The sequence below is a fragment of the Pinus tabuliformis genome, chromosome 3_2 (assembly GCF_031772625.1).
Source record: "Pinus tabuliformis cultivar Carrire ecotype Pingquan chromosome 3_2, CPIR1, whole genome shotgun sequence".
Classification (NCBI taxonomy): Eukaryota; Viridiplantae; Streptophyta; class Pinopsida; order Pinales; family Pinaceae; genus Pinus; species Pinus tabuliformis.
Genome location: NC_142302.1, coordinates 916793761 through 916817934, shown reverse-complemented (window position 1 = coordinate 916817934; position 24174 = coordinate 916793761). Strand labels below are relative to the sequence as shown.

Here is a 24174-nt window from a genome sequence, read left to right as displayed (position 1 = left end):
CTTGTGTCGCATTTCTAGCACTTTTTTTCTTTCGCTTCATATGAATGTTGTCTGCTTTATTTCAATGACCACTTTCTATCATTTTCATACATACTATATTATACTAGCATCATTTCAGTTTTCATTAACATTTCACTATTATCACATGCATGAAAATCATTTTCATGAACAATTGCTAATTCAACAACTCACCTCACCAACATGCATGTTTTTCATTTTCTGAATCTTTCATTCACTATTTAAATGCATGATCATTCACTTGTTCTTACACTCAGTATCACCATGCATTCGCATTCACATTTGCTTTCAGTTTCCTATCAGCGAGTCTGGCCAAGCTTGGCCCTGACTCTGCCTTCACTGAGACAACATTGCGCAATCTGAGGAAGGAAGGCTCTGTATTCCTCTCCAGAAATTCACATTTCTATCTAGCCGCTGTCCTCCATTACTGCTTTTCACATTTCTAAGGGACAGTGATTGTTGGCCTAGAAATTTGCGCAATGCAGTCTCAGAGCCTATAATCACTCCTAGATGGAATTGCGCATTGCGCAATTCCATCAGCCAACAGCTAGACTGCATTGCTTATTTCATAGTATCAGCAGTGAGTCAGCCTCCCAACATCCCAAACTATGCCCTGCGCAATTTTGGCACTCAGTCTCCTGACCTCCCATCCAAAATTGTGCGACCTTTATGATCAGTCACATAGGTATGTGGCAAGTCAGTTCTCAAGTTCATTTTGGTTTTCAACTGATAGATCTCTTTCCGTGAGTGTTTCCATGTCTCCAGGTATTGCAGGTGTTCATCTGCCTCTCAGTAGCACATGTACAATGGTTTCCAATAGAGCGGAGTCAAAGATACCATTCAGAGCACACTTAGGGATGAAGTAAATCAAGTGCCTAAGAGATTTCCTACTCACAAAGACATCAAGTTGTTCGTGGACAAAGACATCAAAATATGATGGCAATAGCATCACAGGAGTAGCATCATGAACATTAGTTGAAGGCAACGTACCAAATGCAATGAATGCAAGAGGAAGTTAGTTGACAACACGGAGGCGGAACATAGTTGCAATTTCAAGCAGATCCACTAATGATGAAAGGAACTTTGGGGACTCAAGCTATGAGGTGACAATGTGATCGCGTGAAGATAGAGAATGGAACAAAGAAGGATTTGCATGTGCTGAAGTAGCAACTAAAGGAAGAACATGAACTACACAAACAAGTGAATGGGTTGCAACAGTAACAGGAACATCAATGGGTGAAACATCCACTCATGGATGAAACTGCATCCATACAAGTTATAGATCCATCCCAGTAGCTGGCACAGAGTAGACATAGTTAGAAGTGTTGTTGATCACATGCAAGGGATTCAGCAGGATGCATGTCATTGTGTGCACACACATGATTCAACCCATTCAGCACACTCACCAAGGTGAAGACAAGAAGCATGTCTGACTGGAGCCGACCATGTAGTTGATAGTTGATGTGCATGACGACCAACACACACTAGAAGATCAACACGGACACTATGCATCAATGTGTTTCCTGTTTGGTTACACCAAGAAGACCATCCGAATGTGATGTAGGAGCATCTGGCTTAGAAATTTCATTTTATTTTAGTTGACTTAGGGGTCTTGTTTTTTTAAAGAAGTTGGTTTCTTAAGCATTAAATTAATAGGATGTGAGAGTTTTAATTAATTAAATATTGTAAGGATATTTGTAAATTTTCTCGAATGTAGGAGAACATGATCGATGATGAGTAATTAGTATGGATTGAGATATTGAAAATATTAGAAAGTAGTTCATGATTTATGGAGAATCCTTAGGATTAATTGAAAGTTGAGATCCTCAAGGGATAAAGAAGAGATTTTAGGAACTAAATGAGGACTAGAATATTCTTAGGATTTAGTTGAGAAGATTGAGGATCTGAACCAAAATTGGTTAACGGAATCCTTTTGTGCATATTTTGTAATCCTCAAAGGCTTCAAGGGAGAGATAGTGAGAGAGAGTTCGTAGACAGAAGGGTTGGATTGTGAGCCTATGGGCATTGAAATGAGAAAGGGACACTGATACAGACCACGAAAAGGTAGATTAGGCCAAAGCTAGATTGTAAATAGGTTTTTATTTGTATCTATACATTTGTTTAATGAATGAGGAAATTGAATTCATTGTGACGTTGTGTGTCATTCCTTTTATGTGCTGAGCGATCCGTAAGTGGGAATTTATGGTTTCTATGTGATAAAACATGATGAATGAATTCAAGTTGAATTTCTGAAAGTCTTTCACTATGACAAAAGACTTACAATCTGGGTAGAATCCGTGTGATACCAGTTTGATGTATGTACAAGTCAAGTAAAGAGCGAATTATGAAATCTGGAAGAAGGGAAATAGTATAGAGAGTATTATGTATTCCAAGTCGAGGTGGTGTTAAGGAAACAGAGGTATAGTTGCAAGGCAAAGTAAGGAAAACAGAAAATTCTCGGCACACTATTTCTAGGCAGAGAAAGGAGTTCGCAGAGTTGAACTTCATAACAAGTCAATCTGGAGGTGAGAAGGAAGTTTGGTGGAAAAGTGAAGCAAGCCAAAGTGAAATGTGAAACTGTGGAGGTTAGGAGCCTACAGGTGTTTTAATCGGGGTTGAAGTGTCATACTAATTCCTAGTTGTCGATCGCATTTTCAACCATTTACATCACAGTCAACTGCGGGGTTTAAGTTGTTTTTAACCCATGTGTTAGTTGAAGGGCTGCATGCTGTAGGATTTGATGGCCTCCATATCCAGTGGATATCATGCCATAAAGGTGATCAAACGTTAACCTCAGAATGGACCCAAACATTTATAGATTGAGGATTTATAATCCTTATTGGCTCCATAAGCGCGATTAAGCATCGCGCAAGTTCCCTGGCCGATATTGTTGTGAACCATTGGATGCAGCACGCTTTGATCAATGGTGTAGAGTGAAGCACCTGTGCAAAAAGAGAAAGTCAATGTGGAAGTTAAAATGGGACCGATTGTTGTTCATTCGGCTGTTGTTCAATTGGTTGTTGTTCAATCGGTTGATGTTCAATTGTTGCTCAATTGGTTGTTGTTCAATTGTTGTTCAAGTGACCTTCTGCGTCATTTTTAGGTGAGCCTCGGAAAATGTACCAAGGTGGTGAAAAAAGTGGAAAGGTAAGGTTAATATGTGTGGGTTTAAGAATTAATCAAAGTTTATGAGGGCTGAGTAAGATTCTGTTGGAGAAGTTAATTAAGGTTTAGACCATTGAATAGCCTTTGAAGCATTTCATTATGAGGATTTATTAAGGGGTCTTAAACATTAATTTATGAAGGTTTGACTAGGAAGGTTAATTGAAATTCTTGGTATAAATGAGAGGTATGCATTTTATATGCATACTATGGGAATTGTCAGCGTAGGCTGGCATCATTTTGGTATCAAAACAGGAACAGGTAAATATTTTTGAAGAACTCAGAGCAAGAATGAAACAATGAAAGAAAACTCAGTGAAGGAGTAATTATTTCTGACAGTTAGAGCTTTACCAAGATAAAGCTGGGAGATTGAAAGAAAGAATCAGATTCTAAATCTGATTGATAGTAGTCGACTGTTGAAAATTTGCACAGTGGAATCATGAAGATATACTGAACTAGATATGCAGGAGTGGTGAGATCCTGAAGACAGGTGATGGTATGCAAGTTTGTTTAATGATTAGCAGAAATTGAATGAGTGAAATTTTGGAGTAGGATTACAATAGTTAAACTGTAAGAGGGACTTTTTCAAGTTCTTGAAGAGTGGTAGAGTTTGAAGATATAGCTGAAGGTTGGATAAAGGAATAGTCCATTCAAAGTGCAGGTGAATTGGGGGACAAGATCAGACAAAGATCTTGAGATGAGATTATATGTTTTTATTTTAACTGGTTTGAAGATTTTATTGCATAATTTAGAATGTAGGCAAAGAGGAAATATCTCAACGGAGATTAAGGAAACTCGTAAAAGTTTTGGAAAGAAAGAGATTGTGGCAGAACCTAAATGTTCCAACTAAAGATTGGAAGAAAAGGACAGTTGTGTTCTTAAAGTGCAGATGAGTTGAAGCCTAGAAGGAGCAGATAGAAATGCTCAAGGAGATTCGAGACAGAGGACCAGTACTTGCTAAAAGACCAAGTCCAGAGGAGAGCTTGGTGAAGTAAGTGGCAACAGGGAAGTCTTGTTGTTGCAGAGACTTGCGCAACTCATAGTGATTGAGTGAGGAACTCATAGAGATGGAAAGGATGATGACTAGTGAAATTCATAGCAGAGGTTCTGAAAGAGACCACATCAGAGGACATAAGAAGAAAGATGCCAAAGAAAATGGCATGAGAATGAGTGACAAAAAATATGACAAAGAAATTGTTGAGATGGCAGTTCAGCTTGAAGTATTAATGGAGATGTTGTAGAGGAATGAGAAGGACCAGAAAAAAGGTTATGTCATGACGAAGAAAGCAAAGTGGTAGAGGCTACAAGAGAAGAGGAATCAACAAGAAAATATGCAGTTAATAAAGGAGCTAAGGGAGCTTGAACAGATTATAGATGTCAAATTGAAGACAGAGAAGCTCAAAGGAGTTGAGCTACAACAAAAGGAAAATGTTGGAGAAGGTGTTGAAGTTTTGGTATGTGAACCAGAACATGGACCATTACTTTTTGAAAGTAATGAAGAGACAGAGGAGTTGAATCATATGAATGATTCAGAGCAGCCAGAAGACTTGATGACTGAAGCATAAAATGACACCATAAGGTCTTGTGTTTTTAAAACTAATGATTTGTGTATGGTTGCAGGGTTGGAAGAAGATAGACAGTCTTTTAAAGTTGTCAAAAACATGAAAGAATATCTTCCAGAAGATGAAAGTTTTGAAGCAGAATATGACAACGAGACTGGAGAAGAAACAATTCACTACTGTGAACAATTGCAGAGAGGCATCATTAAAATAGATGGTGTCGAAAAGTGACTTGCTGACAGTCTCAAGGATTCTTTGAGTTTGAATCAACATACTAATGTGATGACAGAGGAGTTAATGGAAAGATCAAAGAAACATACTGAAAGGTTGCCAGAGGAAGAAGAGGTACAAAGGCCTTATATTTTTTATTTTGATAATTATCTTATGATTTCAGATTTTGTCGCAGAAGCTGGAACATATTCGGCACAGGTGGACAACCAAATTAAAGAAGAAGAGAATGAGCATCTATTGAAAGATGTTAAGGAAGATTTAGTAGAGGAAGAAGGGCCATCTGATGATTGGTCAATAGAAAATGAAGAAATGAGAGATTGTGTAAAATTTCCAAATTTTACTCGAAGTAAAATTATTGAATTATATAGAAAATTAGACTTTAAAAGGAGAAAGATACAACAATAGAGGAAAAATGTTCAGAATAAATTTCTTATGAAGGATGACAAAGAAATTGTCATAAATGATAGTGAGGAAGAACTTGACAGGTACTGTAAACAGAAGCAGAAAATTATCTTGAAAGACAATATGGCAGCAGCTAAAAAGGTGTGAGACAACAACAAACTAGAGGGTAAGGATGTAAGGGTGGCAATAAGAATGAGAGTCCAACACTTAAGAGTTGAAGGCAATTAGCAGTCTGAAGATATACTGGATAGAGAGATTGAACTGATAAGAAGAATAATGATAAAGTTGTCTCAGAAGAAGACAACAACATGAAAGCAAAGAAGCATTAGCAAGAGGAAGACAACAGAAGAATGTGAGAGCATACCAAGTGGGAAATTGTAGAATGAGGTATGGAAATCTAGAAAACAACAACAGACAACAACAACAACAAAACAGTTGAAAGGAAAAGAAATAGATAAAGACAAATTACAAAACAAAATCTTAGATCTGGGAGGAATTACAATAGCATTGAAGACACATGATCTGGAGATCATGAATGTTTTCAACCTTGCGAGTCTGATGCAGGAGCATTTGGCTCAGAAATTTCATTGTATTTTAGTTGACATATGGGTCTTGTGTTTTTAAAGAAGTTGGTTTCTTAAGTATTAAATTAATAAGATGTGAGATTTTTAATTAATTAAATATTGTGAGGATATTTGTAAATGTTCTCGAATGTAGGAGAACATGAGTGATGATGAGTAATTAGTATGGATTGAGATATTGTAAATCTTAGAAAGTAGTTCATGATTTATGGAGGATCCTTAGGATTATTTGAAAGTTGAGATCCTCGAGGGATAAAGAAGAGATTTTAGGAACTAAATGAGGACTAGAGGATTCTTAGGATTTATTTGAGAAGATTGAGGATCTGAACCGAAATTGGTTAACAGAATCCTTCTGTGAATATTTTGTAATCCTCGAAGGCTTAAAGGGAAAGATAGTGAGAGAGTTAGTAGACAGAAGGGTTGGATTGTGAGCCTATGGGCATTGAAACGAGAAAGGGCCATTGACACAGACCATGTAAAGGCAGATCGAGCCAAAGCTAGATTGTAAATAGGTTTTTATTTGTATCTGTACATTTATTTAATGAATGAGGAAATTGAATTCATTGTGACTGTTTGTGTCATTCCATTTATGTGCTGAGTGATCCGTAAGTTGGAATTTATGGTTTTTGTGTGATAAACTATGATGAATGAATTCAAGTTGAATTTTGGAAGTCTTTCTGTGTGACAAAAGACTTACCATCTGGGTAGAATCCGTGTGATTCTGGTTTGGATTTAATAGATGTATGTACAGGTCAAGTAAACAATGAATTACAAAATCTAGAAGAAGGGAAATAATATAGAAAGTATTATGTATTCCAATTCGAAGTGGTGTTAAGGAAACATAGGTATAGTTGCAAGGCATAGTAAAGAAATTAGAAAAGTCTCGACACACTCTTTCTAAGTGGAGAAAGGAGTTGGCAGAGTTGAACTTGCTAACAAGTAGATCTAGAGGTGAGAAGGAAGTTCGGTAGAGAAGTGAAGCAAGCCAAAGTGAAATGCGAAACTGTGGAGGTTAGGAGTCTACGGGTGTTTTGATCGGGGTTGAAGCATCGTACTAATTTCTAGCCGTCGATCACATTTTCAACCTTTTAAGTCATAGTCAACTGCGGCGGTTAAGTTGTTTTTAACCAGTGTGTTAGTTGAAGGGCCGCAGACCATAGGATTTGATGGGCTCTATATCTAGAGGATATCGGGCCATAAAGGTGATCAAACATTAACCTCAGAACGGACGCGAACATTTATAGATTGATGATTTATAATCCTTGTTGGCTCCATAAGGGTGATTAAGTGTCATGCAAGTTCCATGGCCGATATCATTGTGAACCATTGGACCTAGCGTGCTTTGATCAACAACATAGAATGAAGCACCTATGCAAAAAGGGAAAGTAAACGTTGAAGTCAATGTGGGAATGGTTGCTATTCAATTTCTGTTCAATCGGTTTCTGTTCAATTGTTGTTCAATCGGTTTATGTTCAATTGTCGTTCAATCGGTTGTTTTTCAATTGTTGTTCAATCGGTTGCTGTACAATTGTTGTTCATTCAATTTTTGTTCAATTGCTACTCAATCAGTTGTTGTTCAATTGTTGTTCAATTGGTTTCTATTCAATTGTTGTTCAATTAGTTGTTGTTCAATTGCTGTTCAATTGACCTCCTGTGTCATTTTTAGGTGAGCCTCAGAAAATGTGCCAAGGCAGTGGAAAAAGTGGAAAGGTAAGGTTAATATGCGTAGGTTTAAGAAATAATCAAAGTTTATGAGGGTTGAGTAAGATTCCACTAGATAAGTTAATTAAGGTTTAGACCATTGAATAGTCTTTGAAACATTTCCACATGAGGATTTATTAAGGGGCCTTAAACTTTAATTTATGAATGTTTGACTAGGCAGGGTAATTTAAATTCCTGGGATAAATAAGATATATTCATTTTATATGCATATTGTGGGAATTTTTGGCTTAGGCCGGCATCAGCATCCTAGTAGATGAGTTGGATGAGGAGCCACACAAATGCACCCAGATGAAATGGAGGCAAGAGTTCACTTCAACAAGATGTCACCATGGGGTGCATGCACACCATTACGGATGACCAAGCTTGGCATCAACTCACCACCTTCACCATCCCAAGCATGTTAAAGAGTTGGTCTCACGACATACCGAGTGTCAGTGATGTCTTGCATGGATTTCTCTAGCCATTTTGTCTCACATGAGCACAAGTGCATTGAAATGTAACGTTATGTCAAGTGGAATTTCAAGTGTCAATAGTTGGATGTAACAATCATAGAGTAGATGAAGAGTCATGAGGGTAGATGAACGTCACAAAGGGGAATGTCAAGGGTCACCCCACCCTTTGTTATAAATAGAACCTCATAACTCATTATAAAGGATTTTGGTCAGCTAAACTTCTGACAAGACTACCTTGGGGAGAGAATGGATAGTATTGTAATGAGCCTTGGCTTCTCCACTGTGCAGAGCTAGTACATCTCTTCGGAGAAGTAGGCAGTTGTGGCTATAACGTTCCACTATTGGAACTAGTGGTGGACATGGATGTATTGTATGATAGGAACTTACACTTCTTAATATAACAAGATCCAACACGTTTCATGCATATGATGTATTGCATTCTATGCTATTTGGTTTACACTAAATGATATACGTATTTTATTTCTTACGCATGCATGTATAGACTATTCTGTATAAGTATGCATGAATCTTACTGAAATGTGTTGTTGGTTTAACCATCACTTTAGATTTCTCGCTAACTTTCCTTGCATGTTGTGATGTATCTTCGCTCGTGTGTTCCCTTCCAACTTGTGTACTATTACAGGTCTCTAAGGGGCACACTCACCTCACCCTCAGTGTGTTAGAACCTTTCATGCACCTTCCTTGTCTTACTACAGCTGTCACACCCTTGCTACCAACATAGTTATCTTACTTGCCTTTGTGTGAAATCGCGGTCAAGGCATTACCATAAGACCAAGTGCTGGGACTCCTACACCAAACGATCTGAGGTCTAATTGGGACTTATTACCATGGAGATCCCCTTACATGTTGGTGGATCCAGCACCGTCAACATTTTGGCGCTAGAAGGAGGGATAGATGATAAGCTGAGTCCTCACATCTATTTTGAATCTCTACACATCTATCATGACTAACTACCGAGTTTCTCTTCCGGAATGTATGTCTTATGGAAATGATTTCACTATCTCAAAAAAGCTCTCGGATAACCTGTCTCATAAAACATATGATGGTGGAGGCTACAAAACCTTGGTTAGGCTCGTGATCATGGGCTCATGCAAAAGACATGGATTCTTTGAGGAATACATGAGCAACACATTGTTCATCTACACACTTCAAGGGCACCTAATGCACTGGTGTGCCACGCTGCCCGAAAAATCTATTCATTCTCTTGTTCGTCTAGTCGTAGAGATAGACTGTGCTTTCAATCACTTTGACCATGAAGCACTTGACTAAGAAATTATGAAATTACGAAAAGCATTTGATGAATCCATTGATCCATTTTACACATGCTTTTGTAATCTTGCATACAATTGCTTAAAGATGAAATTGATTGGGAATTTCTTTATGGAAGATATGAGTATCTTCTTCACATATTCAAACCCCGCTCAACACACTTCGGTGATGGAGTTGTGCAATCATAGGAAGGCATAGTCACTGTCACAAGTGATTTCCCCCCTTCACCTCATTAAATAGCTCCACCACCATGGAGTGATTTGGGAGATCATGCACACATCTCTGTTGAACTGTCACATCCTCCCTCCCCACTGCTCTGGATATATGCGCAGATTTGGCTTGCGAGCATGTTGGTTTTCATGTGGATTCATTCCCTCAACCTTCATCCTCGCATTCTATTGATCCTTCGGATTGTATTGTCTTCTGTTATCCCATTCCAGACTCCTCACCTGCTGTGAACGAGCATCAATTTGTCGACGGAGTTGGTGTTATGCAGCCAACCTGCACCATCATTCATGACAAGTGTGTGCAGGAATCTAATGAATAACTTGCGGTGAAGGATGACTCCCTTCTAGCCCCGCCTCATCCTCTTCATCCTGATATCCCTTGTGATTTTTCCATTGCCGATTTCCCCTGTGAAAACCCATTTTTGGATGTTTCTACTTCTAATCATTCAGAAGACACGTTGGATGTCAGTCTGTCATTACAGTGTGGAGTGGACACATATTCCTTAGAAAATATGTATGATCTATTATCTATCTTTTCTTAAAACACAGAGGGTGAACATCTTTGCTTCCCATCTACCCCTCTGCCTAATTCATCAAATCATGAGGATGCCGACAAACATCCTGAATTTTCTGATCTTGGTTGTCGTGATCTATTCACTTCCTCATTCGATCACGATGTTGATTCAATTGTTGTTAATCTATCTAAGAAATTGGTCTACAATGATCTATCTGTCAACGAAGTCGAAACCCAACAGAATGTCGAGGCACTTCAGCCCGAGCTGATGGTTATGTCAGGCCCTCGCTATCCTGAGCTTGGTTTCACTTCCGGTCAAAAAATTCTTGAAACACTCAAGGCTCCTCATCACTCTCTGCTTTGCATTGAAGATCAACCTAACACCAAGATTTTTGTTCCTCCACTCGAACTACACAATCCCATCACTCATGTGTTGGAGGAATCTTACACAACAAGCACACATGCACATCATAAGTGATCTACCTTTCTCACATTTTCTTTCATGTCATAGTCAAGAGAATGCACACACTCAAGATCTGCATGCAGTGTAACACAACACCATGGCAGCCCCATAAAGTGCATTTCATGTGCTTTCACTCATCTCTATTCCGTGGTCGCTTCTAAACTTGAAGTGTGTTTGTCTTCACTGTTATATATTTCTTGTTTTTTGGTTCACATAGTTATCTTGTTCATGAACCATGCCTCCACCAACATGGGTCAACCAATGCATCGATGGCTGCATTGGAAGTATCACTTCACGTTAGATGGCCCATGCACCGTTAACTTAGGAGTAGGAGTAATGTTTGATTTCAGTTTGTTTGATTGCATGCTTGTTTGATTAGTTTCTTTGTTGGTTTGTTCGCTTGCTTGCTTGTTTGCTTACTCTCTTTGCTTTCTCTTTTTCTTCTACTTCTGCTTGCATTTTATTTTGTGTGCTTGTTTTGTTCCTAGATTAGTTTAACATGAAACCATGTGTGACTCTTGAAACAAGTTGGGTAAAATATGAGAGGACTTGTACAACTATCAACATATGGTTATCTATTTTCTGCTCTCTTATGTAAGAACTTGTTATCTTCAATCCATGATACATCAATGGAAAATATGTACTATTTGAATTGAACCTTGGTGAAAACACAATGATTGTGTTCTCACTAGTATCACTTACTCTAGTCGGTTGTTTTTGGGTTAATCCTTGTCAACTTAGTCAAGTAGACTAAGGTGAGGTGGGAAACCTTAACAGGAACATCACAGGTATAATAAACTACTTCTCTGCAAGAACAACCTCTCCTGCCTCTGAAAGGAATAAGTGATATGCACAATTATGAAGATGAATAATGAAAAAAATAAAAAAGTGGAAAACTTTGAAAAAATGAATAATGAATAAGGAGAAAAAAGATAAAGGATTCCTACATAGATAGGTGATGCAAGTAACTCTTTCGGGGTACTGACCAAGATCACTGGTAGCGGAGCCATGCTTTTGTTCCTATGTGACTCTGTCGGGGTACTATCCAGGCCTGATGGAAATAGATAAACACGAGAGATAAAAGTAAGACTCTGATGACTATACTTCTTATGCACCAAGATATCCCTCAACCCCAATCGAAACAAATATGTTGACTTGGATTGGAATGTGTTTCAATCAACCAAGAGCTTGGCAAATGCCACATCATACAATCAATATAGTGTAGAAACCAAGAGAAGCTGAGAACTGAACAATACTTCCAGAGGTGTTAGACTTGGTTTTCACGAACAAGGTCCATTCGGACAGCTAGAGTTCTACCAGTGTGTCACCAAGTGTTGTAGCAGCTACGACCACCCTCCAAAATTTTTCCTTAGCTTCATTTTGGAGCCTCCCTACCAACCTTCATAACAACATGTCTTGCTTCATCAATTACACAAGCTCGAATGATTTTCTTGCAAAAAGAAAGCTTTTCAATCAAACCTTGATGCTTTAACCTCATAGGTTGTTCCTCCAGACTTGGTCCAGCTGCAGGCTGAGCAACTCCTTCAAGAATTTGTGCAAATCTGGAGGGAAACCAACCTTCCCTCCAGAAATTGTGCAATCCTCACTGGAAGCCTGCTAGGTCCTAGAATTGCGCAATTCTGCTGAGCAAGCTTCACCCAGAAATCTGCACAATCCTTACCAGCTGGGTTGCTCGGCCTAGAATTTGCGCAAGTCTAGGCAGCAGTCATCTTCTCTGCCCAGAAATTGTGCAAATATTCTAAGCAGCCATCCCATCTCCCAGCTAGAAATGCACATTTTATCCTAGAAATTGAGCAATCTATTGCATGTGCAACTGAGTTGACCGGTTCCCTTTGAGACTGAGCAAAATAGACTTGCATCCCTGGTCTACTTCTCCCAAGGCAGCATGCAAAGGCATTCCTTGTTTCGGGAATTTATTTTTGGCATTTTGAGGTTACATGCAAGGATCATTTTAGAAACCTCCCACCAAGTGCCACTTTCCCTACATTTGTGGCATGCGCGTACCAACCTTGATATTATCAAAACTCATCAACCGGATGTTGTAGAGCTCATTCCTCACATCAACCTTGCATCCCTGACATCCCACATCGCATCTAGGAGCTATCGGCACATTCATCTCATCTATTGGGATAAGCCCGCTTTCCATGTCTTGTGTCACATTTCTGGCACCTTTTATGTTTGGCTTTGTATGGATGTTGTCTGGTTGATTTCAGTGATCGCTTGCTATCTTTTTGATACATACTAGCTTATACTATCACTATTTTAGTTTTCATTAACTTCTCACTATTGTCGCATGCACGAAACTGTTTTTCAAAAACGATCGTTGATTCGGCGAGTCACCTCACCCACATGCAAGTTTTCTGTTTTCATAATCTGTCATTCACCATTTGCATGCACGATCATTCACTTATGCTTACACTCAATATCACCATGAATTCACATTCACATTCACTTTCAGTTGCCCGTCGGCGAGTCTAGCCAACCTTGGCCTAGACTCTACCTTCACTGAGACAACATTGCATAATTAGGGGAAGAAAAGCTCTCTCTTCCTCTCAATAAATGCGCATTTCTTCCCAGGCACTGTCCTCTAGGATTGTTTTTCACATTTCTGAGGGAGTGTGACTGCTGGCCCAGAAAATTATACAATGCAGTCCCTGAGCTTGCACTCACTCCCAGATGGAATTGAAAATTAGAGCAGTCAGCAGCCAGATTGGACTGTAAATTGTGCAGTTCTAGAAGTCAGTCAGCCTCCCAACAGCCCAGACTATGCCTTGCATAGATTTGGCACTTAGTCTATCAACCTCCCAGCCAAAATTGCGTGACCTTCATGATCTGTCACGCAAGTATGTTGCAAGTTTGTTCTCAAGTTAATTTTGGTTTTCAACTGACAGATTTGTTGCCATGAGTGTTGCCATGTCTCGAGGTATCACAGGTTTTTTGCCTCTCAACAACACAGATACAATGGTTTCCAGGAGAGAAGAGTCGAAGACATCGTTTAGAGCACACTTGGGGATGTAGTCGATCAAGTGTCTATGGGCTTGCCTACTCATGAAGACATCAAGTTTTTCATAGACAAATACATCAAGATATGGTGGCATCAGCATCACAGTGAGCAGTATCATGAACAACATCTGAAGGTATCATACCAAAATCAACAAATTCAAGAGGAAGGTTGTTGACAACACGGAGGTGGAACAAATTTGCAAGCTCATCAGATTCACTGAAGATGAAAGAAGCTTTGGGGACTCAGGCTATGAGGTGAAGACGCGATCATGTGAAGACAAAGAATGGAGAAAATAAGGAGTTTCATGTGGTGAAGTAGCAACTCAAGGAAGAACATGAGCTGCACAGATAAGTGAATGAGTTGCATCAGTAACAGGAACAACAGGGGGTGCAAAATGCACTCACGGATGAAACTGTGCTCGTACAAGTTATAGATCCATCCCAGCAACTGGCACGGAGCAGAAATGATGAGAAGTGTTTTTTATCAGATGCAATAGATTCAACAACATGCATGTCATTGTGTGCATGCACGTGATCCAACCCATTCAGCACACTCACCAAGACGAAGACAAGAAGCAAGTTCGACTAGTGTTGAGCACGTAGTTGAGAGTTGATGCACATGACCACCAACACAGACTGGAAGATCAACATGGAAGCTATGCGTTAGTGTGTTGCCGGTTTGGTTACACCAAGAAGACCGTGCACATGCTAGCAGACGAGTTGGATGAGGAGCCACACCAATGCACCCAGATGTAATGGAGATAAGAGTTTGATTCAGCAAGATGTCACCATGGGGTGCATGCACACCATCACAGATGACCAAGCTTCGCATCAACTCACCACCTTCACCACCACATGCATGTCAAAGGGTTGATCTCACCATAATGGACCGAGTGTTAGTGATGTCTTGCATTGCTTTCTCAAGCCATTTTGTCTCACATGAGCACATGTGCATTGTAATGTAACGTCGTGTCAAGTGGAAGTTAAGTGTCAATAGTTGGATGTAATAGTCATAGAGTAGATGAAGAGTCATGAGGGTAGATGAATTGTCACAGAGGGGAATGTCAAGGGTCACACCATCCTTTGCTATAAATAGAACCTCATAACTCATTGTAAAGGCTTTTGGTCAGCCAAGCTTCCGACTATCTTGGGGAGAGATTGGAAAGTATTGTAATGAGCCTTGGCTTCTCCACTTCCTAGAGCTAGTACATCTCTTTATATGAGCAGGCAGTTGTGGCTATAATGTTCCACTATTGCAACTAGTGGTGGACATGGTTGTAGTGTATGACGAGAACTTACGCTTCTTAATATAACAAGAGCCAACACGTTTCATGCATATGTTGTATTGTATTCTATGCTATCTGATTTACTCTAAATGATATATGTATTTTTCTTTCTTACGCATGCATGTATAGACTATTATGTATAAGTATGTACGAATATTTCTGAAATATGTTGTTGTTTTAACCATCACTTTGGATTGCTCGTTAACTTTCCTTCCATGTTGTGATGTATCTTCGCTCGTGTGTTCCATTCCAAGCCGCATACTATTACAGGTCTCCAAGGGGTGCACTCACCTCACCCTCAATGTGTTAGAACCTTTCATTCACCTTCCTTGTCTTGCTACAGCTATCACACACTTGCTACCAATAAATTTATCTTACTTGCCTCTGTGTGAAATCGCGGTCAAGGAATTACCATACGACCCACTGCGAGGACTCTTGGACCAAACTGTATGAGGTCTAATTCGGACTTCTTACTAGGGATATCCCCTTACATGTTGACAGGTCCAGCACTATCAACACTTTCATACCATGTAGTGTTCAAATACCTGTACACCTTCTCATAAGAAACTTTTATTACTTCTCAACTTTTCATCAAGTGCCTCTTTATTGATTTTTAGATCTAGATTTTATTTCCTGCATATATAATGATCCTCAAGAGGGAAATACGTATCACATATCATCAAGGAGGTTATATCCATCCATATTCTCTAATATAGATGCAAGACGTATAAACAGTGATAAAAAAAAATCATAATAATAAAATCCATAAGCCTAACAAGAGTAAAGACACAAAGAAAACATCATAAGTCAAGGAGTAATTATCTTCAATGATAGGTGATCCTCTCCCTCTTGAACCAACCTTCAAGGGTCATCACTATCCGTAGTCCACATAATGATATTACCTTCAATTAAAATTGTCAACAACCAAGTGTAGAAATTTCACTTGGAGATCAACTAATAATGCAATATCCTAAAGCGTAATACTAGATCTACTTCTATAACAAACTTTGTGGAAGCTGAATCGAATATGAGCAAGATCAAATGGAACACATATAATAGATGAAGAGAAAGCATACACACATGAACACAGAAGATAACTCTGGGGAAAGCCTCAACTTAAAAACCCCGCTATTTGTATTATCATACAAGTGGAAGTATCTCCGGATTACACAAAGATTTAGCTCACAAGCTATCCAGCTCTCAGTACAATCCCTCAATGCTGCTCATAGACTAAATAGACACATAATATGACTTCCCTCAGTCCTTCAAGCCTCCTATTTCCTTGCGAAAAATTTCCTGGGTCTTCTGTCTGACACCTGTGTGAATTCACCTCTCACACAACTCACCAAACTCAGAAATAATTTCACAATCCTAAAGGAGATAATTCCTTCTGCATGCAAGAGATATTCATAAAGGAATATTCTTGCAACTGATAGTACACTATCCCTCCATTTGATCTCAACTGGGTCTCTGTCTGAACTGACATGCATGAGTTATTTATGAGAGAATATTGAGTTATCTGAAGTGCAGTAGTTACATGCATGCAAGCATTAACTAAATGAACTCACAATTAATTCTAAAAGCTGTTAGAATTAATCTAACTAGGCTTAACTCGGTTAACAGAGCTAACTAATTTTATCTCAAAGTACAACTCACTCTCATCTACTTAACTAAGGGATAAATTCCTCAATTAATGGAGAAACTATTGCATGTCTTCACATAGACTTCATGTTTGATTTTCTCCAACTAATTAACGCAAGATGAATTAATTAATTATTAATCAAATAGCTACTAAGAACAAATTCGAATTTTACTTCTCTATTTTAGTTCAGGGACTAACTAAAATAGGAAGGTATCTCGAAATGCTATTTATGGCAGTGCTAAAAATAGCACTTCTATATTTAGCAGTTCTTGTTGCTATTTTCAACACTCCTTCTCAACAAGAAAGGGATTATCAGTCACCCCAATCCTGTCTCTGTGGATCTCGAACTTGCATTTTGATAATGCCTTAGTCAAAATATCTACATCCTGCTCCTCGATCGAAACATACAGCAACGACATGATCCTCTTCACCACACAGTCCAGAAGATGATGGTAATGGATATCTATGTGCTTGGACCTGTCATGAAACACTGGATTCTCAGATAGTTTGATACAACTCTAGTTATCGCAGTATATCACGGTAGGATCCATCATCTAAACAAACAATCCCACTAGAATCTTCCACATCCAAATGGCCTCACATGCTGCCTAACTGGCAGCCATGTATTCAGCCTCTGCTGAGCTAAGTGAAACTAACCTCTGTTTCCTACTGTACCAGGAAACTATAGCTAAACAAAGGTTGAAGATTCCTCCAAAAGTGTTATTCTAGTCTAATGGACTCCCTGCCCAATCAGCATCTGTGAAGCCTTGAACCTTCACTCCCTTTGTCCATCTGTACCACAATCCATACTAAGATGTGCCTCTGAGGTATCTTAGCACATGCTTCACTACCTTCCAAAATAGCTTGGTTGGCTGAAGCATAGCTTGACTCAGCTCACTCACCGCAAAGCACAAATCTGGTCTTATGTCCACTAGATACATTAGTGAACCCACAAGCTGCCGATAAGTAGTAGCTACTACTACCTCACCTGAAGTAGCATCCTCCTTCCTCCAGTTACCTACTAGAGAAGTATGCATGGGTTTGCACTTCTCCATGTGAAAGCACTTGAGTATCTCATTGGCATACTTGCCTTGAGACACAAATACTTCCCCATATTTATGGCACACTTCCATGCCTAGAAAGTAGTGCATGAGGCCCATGTCCTTCATCTCAAACTCTCTTTCGAGGTCCTCCTTGCAAGATTTGATCAACTAATCATCACCTCTCAAGATCAGATCATCTATATAAAGAACAATGATCAATGGCTTACCTTCTACCATGATGTGGTAAAGGTTCACATCTGCTTCACTCTTCGTGAAGCCCAACCCGGCAAAATAGTTGTCGATCCTGGTGTACCAAGCACGGGGTGATTGCTTCATCCCATATAATGCTTGCTTGAGTCGGCAAACAGTGACTCACAGTCGAAGGTCTCAACTCCTTCGCGCTACTCAATGTACACCTCTTCCTCAATCTTCCCATTGAGGAATGCCGTCTTCACATCCATCTGATGGATCTTCCAACCCATTTGAGTTGATAGAGATAACATCGATCTGATAGATGAGTACCTTGCTACAAGAGAAAAATTTGCATCGTAGTCGATCCCCTCGACCTGTGAGAAACCACGGGCAATGAAACTTGCCTTGTGTTTCTCAAAACTACCATTAGCTACCTGCTTTACCTTGTAAAGCCATCAAGAACTAACCACTGACTTGTCCCTAGGTCTTGGGACAACATCCCACACACTGTTCCGTATGATAGAGTCATACTCTTCTACCATTGCATCAACCCAGACTGGTTGCTACATTGCCTCCTCGAAAGAGGAAGGTTCGGTCACTACACACTCCCTAACTAGGGCCATGTAACCAGCATATCGCTCGGGAGAACTCCTCTATATGTCCTAAGAGGATGGCTGCCTCGCATTCTCTCGCACATCTAGCATCAACTTGTCAACTTCCCTTGAGCGTTTCCGCCCATCTCTGGAAGACTCCCCATGTGTGGATGTCTCCACTCTCAGATCCTCCGCATGTGGCTACTCTGCATCATCAGGAGGCTCCTCCTCCTTTGGAACCAAAAGTTCCTCCTCTGCATGCAACTTGAGCTCCCTCTTAAGGGACACTCGCATGGCTCTCTGCTCATCGAACTTCAGATCCTTGTGCACTACGGTCCTCTGACTAGTAGGCAGAAACACCCGATAGTTGTCGGGTGTATTTGTGTACCCCACAAGTATCCCCAAATCAATTGTTGGATCTAGCTTCTTTCGAGCATCTTTGGTCACATGACAGTAAACTAATGATCCGAAGATGTGGAAGTGGCTCACATCTTGTCGCTTCCTGAAAAAGGCCTCCATAGGTGTGTTCATCCCAAAAATACGGTGAGGACTTCTGTTTTGTAAGTATACTGTTGTATTGCATGCCTCAACCCACAAATGAAGTGGTAGGCTTTGGTCATGCAACATCGCTCGAGCTACTCCCACTATCGATTTGTTCTTCCTTTCGGCCACCCCATTCTGTTATGGGTTATGGGGTGTCATCAGCTCCCGTTTAATTCCTTCTGCAGTGCAGAAGTCCTTAAACTGCTGTGAGACATAATCTCCACCATTATCGCTTCGCAAGGCTTTTATTTTCTTTACATATTATTTCTCTACCATGGCTTTAAACTCACAAAACCTCAAGAAGGTCTGATCCTTCTTTTTCACAAAGTAGATCCAACATCTACGAGAAAAATCATCAATAAAAATAACATAGTACCTTTGTTTAGCGGTGGAGGTTGTAGAGAATGGTCCACATACATCTGAATGAAATCGCTCTAGGATTACTCCAGCTCTACTATCCCGATCCTGAAAGGAAGATTTTTCATACTTACCCAGGGTACACCCTTTTCATGTATCCGTTTTCTACAGTTTCCCCCCCAGTAAGCCAGTAGAAATTTGTTGCATGATCTTCAGGGCTCCATGGTGCAAGTGGCCTAGTCTTCTATGCCATAGCTCACCAACATCTTGGCTTTGCACCAACTCAGCTTTGGAACTCAATGTAGCGCAATTGTCTACCTCCAACTTGTAGAGATTCTTTACTCGAATCCCAATTCGCTTGGTCTGTCCGGTGCCGATATGCCTCAGTAAAACCTTTCCTTTACTAAATACTACATCATAGCCCTTATCTTCTAGTATAGCAACAAACATAAGATTCTTTTTCAGACCTGGAACATGCTTGACATCAGTTAGGGTGAGAGGAGCTCCATGCTCCCTCTAAAGCACAACCGTACCTTCACCTGAAACATGGTACTTTCCATTATCGCCCATTTCAATCTACATCTAGAGATCCTTCTCCTCCAATGTATTGAAAATATTCTTGTCCCTCGACATGTGGAAAGAAGCTCCACTATCTAGGTACCAAATGCATCCCACCATGGATGAAACCATGCATGTGATAAGAGAGAAATCCAACTCGAACTATGAGGCAAGGGCCTCACCATTAGATCCCTTCAAGGATCCTTTCTTGGATTTCTTCAGTGGACAATTCATAGCAAAATGGCCCACTTCATGACAATGAAAGCATCACACTTTTTATTTGTCAAACTTCTTCCCACCATGAGAAGATTTGGATTGGGATGCCTTCTCTTTACCTTTCCTAGCTTTACTCGCTAAAGCTAGATTTTCTTCATCATCTTGTTTTGATGAAGATCCATCTCTGGTGCTTCGCCTTATCTCCTCTTGCATCAGATCTGACCAAAGTCATTCCCAATCTGGCAGTTTCTCTCTTCCATTTACCGAGTCTTGGTAGCTATGCCAGCTCTTAGGAAGACCGAGGAGTGCTAGACTCACCATGTCATCATCAGCGGTTGTGATCCCTAAACTTCCAAGCTCATTCCCGTAGGTGGTGAGCTTGTTCAGGAAGGTAGAGATTGTGTTGCCCTTTTAACACTTGATTTTCCAAAGCTTTTCTTTTAGCACCAACTTCCTCTGATCGTTGTTGTTTTGATACAAATCTTTCAAAGTTTTCCACATCGAAAACAGGGTCTCCTTCCCATGGAGACTCGAGACTATGTGGTCTCGAACTCCCTCCACGAGGATTCTCCTTTCTCTAGCCACACATTTATTCCATTCCGCCAATTCTTGGGCATTAGTTTCTACAGGCTTGCGGACTTCTTGTTCAATGAAGTCCTTTAACCCATTATCCTCTGAGACCGCTTCCATGCGATCCTTCCAGTATATATAGTTTGAGCTGCCATCAAGTGCATACTCAAGTCTCAAACCATTGACCGCCATTGATGAAATTGAGATGTGATAAGAACTCAATTTCTATAATCAGGAACTCTAAACTTCGTACTTCTCCCTTCTTGTATAATGTTCTTCACTTTGATCACCTTTGCTCCGATACCATGTAGAAATTTCACCTGTAGATCAATTGATAATGCAATATCCTAAAGCATAATACTAGATCTACCTCTACAACAAACTTTGTTGAAGTTTAATTGAATATGAACAAGATAAAATGGAACACATATAACAGATGAAGAGAAAGCATACACACATGAACACAGAAGATAACTCTGGGGAAAGCCTCAGCCTAAAAACCCCACTATCTGTATTATCATACAAGTGGAAATATCTCTGGATTACACAAAGCTTTAGCTCACAAGCTATCCAGCTCTCAGTACAATCCCTTAGTGCTGCTCATAGAATGAATAGACACAACATATGCGTTCCCTCAGTCCTCCAAGCCTCCTATTTCCTTGCGCAATTTTTCCTGGGTCCTCTGGCTGCCACCTGTGTGAATTCACCTTTCACACAACTCACCAAACTCAGAAATAATTATGCAATCCTAAAGGAGATAATTCCTTCTGCATGCAAGAGATATTCACAAAGGAATATTCCTACAACTGATAGTACACTATCCCTCCATCTGATCTCGACTAGGTCTCTGTTTGAACTGACATGCATGAGTTATTTATGAGAGAATATTCAGTTATCTGAAGTGCAATAGTTACATGCATGCAAGCATTAACTAACTAAACTCACAATTAATTCTACAAGCTGTTAGAATTAATCTAACTGGACTTAACTCAATTAACTGAGCTAACTAATTTCATCTCAAAGTACAACTCACTCTCATCTCCTTAACTAAGGGATAAATTCCTCAATCAATGGAGAAACTGTTGCATGTCTTCACATAGACTTCATCTTTGATTTTCTCCAACTAATTAACTCAAGATGAATTAATTAATTATTAATCAAACAACTGCTAAGAACAAATTTGAATTTTACTTCTATATTTTAGTTCAGGAACTAACTAAAATAGGAAGGTATCCTCAAATGCTATTTATGGCAGTGCTAAAAATAGCACTTCTATATTTAGCATTTCTTGTTTCTATTTTCAACACTAGGCCATCTAGGGCTTCCTAAAATCTATCCCAAGTGCTTGAGCATCTTCACATAGATCAGGCTATAGTTATATACATCCAATCTCAAGTCTTTGCCATAAACTAGGGTTTCTCTCAAAGCCTAACCATCAAATCCTTATGCACTAACTACCTAGGCTTTACTGCATACCCTAGCATTCTTTTAGGTTTCCACGATCCTCTTCTTGCTTTCATCTCCATGGGGCTAATCTCCATGAATTTTCTTCAACCCAACTCCAATACCATGTTAAATTGTCATAGGGCTATATAGTTCGTTGCTTTGATAATTGTATTTATGCATTAACATATTAAGTTAACCCCATAAAATCATAACATTATTCATATTTACATAAATATTCATTGACATATGCAACTGTGAAAGAACAATAAAATTATCATCAATGTAGCGGAACATAAAGGAACAATAGAAGAAAAACATGCACACGTAGAGACACCAGGATTGGTCAGAGACTAGGGAAAAACCAACTATGGGGAAAACCCTTTCGAATATTATTTTAGTATATTGTCATCAAATGATTGTAAAAAAAAGAGGGTATAATTATCCATATCTTGACAACAACTACAATATCCATGAAATGCATCTAAACATCAAAACTGTGATTCAAATAACTGTAATGTACTGTCACTGCCTGTAGCCTACTCTTGAATACTTCTGTCACTAAGTGAAATATTTTGGACAACGAAATATCATGTTGGATTCCTAGTCGCAGGGAGGAGGATCCATGTGAGTGGCTGTGAAAAATAGGGTCTCTCTCTGTGAACTGCATGATAGCGCCTGTGGAAACTCGGTCGCTCCCATACCATTCTCTGCCAGCGACCTGGGACCAAACTGACCCAGACTCTCGGTCACTCTCATGAAGACTCTATGCCAGTGCCTAAGGACCCAAATTTGATGCCAGGACCACTGTGTGCCAGCATCAAGAGACCCAAATTCTCAGCTGTGTGTGAGTGACCTTGAATCAGAAAAGCCTAGTTTTGTGTGAGCTTCATCCTGTAGTTTCAAGCCCTTGAGCGAGCTTCCTCCATCAGACCTGTGCGAGCGAATACCAAATAAAAGAGGACAAGAAATATTGGTGTGTTTCCAAATAAGATTGATGTATCTTCTATTTATAGGCTTCCATGAGTGTCCATTTCACCTGTCCATTGGTACATGAGCATAAGGCCGACCTTATCCAAAATATATGTATGAATAAAATAATTCATAACTTAACTTCGACTTGTCCAAATGAGGTGATATTTAGGTTTATTTTGGTCCGCTAGAAAAGAGGAATGGGATTCCATCATGATATACATCAAATCAGTAGTCCAAAGTGGAATTTGACCATAATTTCATATTTTAACAGTTTCAACAGAACTCGTAGATCTATGGAATATTTCTTTCAAGTCCAAGGAGGGTCTTTCAAGTGGCTCATCATGCCCTTTGGTTTGAAATGTTTCCTTAGAAATTTCATGAGGATGATGGATGACAACTTGTGTCCTTTCAATAATTTTTTTTTGGTTGCATATATGGATGATGTCCTCATCTTCAATAAAAGTTGGAAAGAGAAATTGCAAGATATTCGGTAAGCCCTTCACATGCTATGGTAACACAATCTATGTGCTAACTTAGAAAATGCTCCTTTGGGATGGAAAATGTGCAATATATAGGGTACATTATTGATAAGAAAGGTGTGAAAATCGACCCATCTAAGATCCAAGTCATTTAGAATTAGTTGGACCCAATGACTCTAATGGAGCTTCGCAACTTATTGCTCCTTAATTTCTACAAAAGATTTGTGTTGGGGTTCTCTCATATAACTTGGCTCTTAAGTTATGTTATAAAGGTTTTACCTAAAGAAAAAATTTCTTGGCTTGATTCATGATTGTAGGATTTCCTTGAACTGAAACACCACACTTTCTCTGTGCCATTCCTTCCCTTTGAATAATTATAACAACCATTTGAAATTGAGATAGTTTCCTTCGGTTATGTTATTTGTGCATTCCCCCCTCATCAAGGGAATTTGGTGGCCTGTCATAGTGAGACACTCTGATACTATCCATATATATCCAACTAGGATGAGGAGTTGTATTCCATTATGTAGGCTTGTACATAATGGAAACATTATATTTTATAGAAGAAAATGATCATCCACACGAATCACCAACCTCTTCAATTTATGCAAACATATGGGAAGTTACAAAAT

At 39.5% G+C, this 24174-nt stretch overlaps 1 pseudogene; it reads left to right on the top strand.

Annotated features, from left to right (window-relative positions):
- The first annotated feature begins 5021 nt into the window (after positions 1 to 5021).
- LOC149183612 (benzaldehyde dehydrogenase, mitochondrial-like) overlaps positions 5022 to 24174 on the top strand; it is a 67997-nt pseudogene continuing 48844 nt past the window's right edge.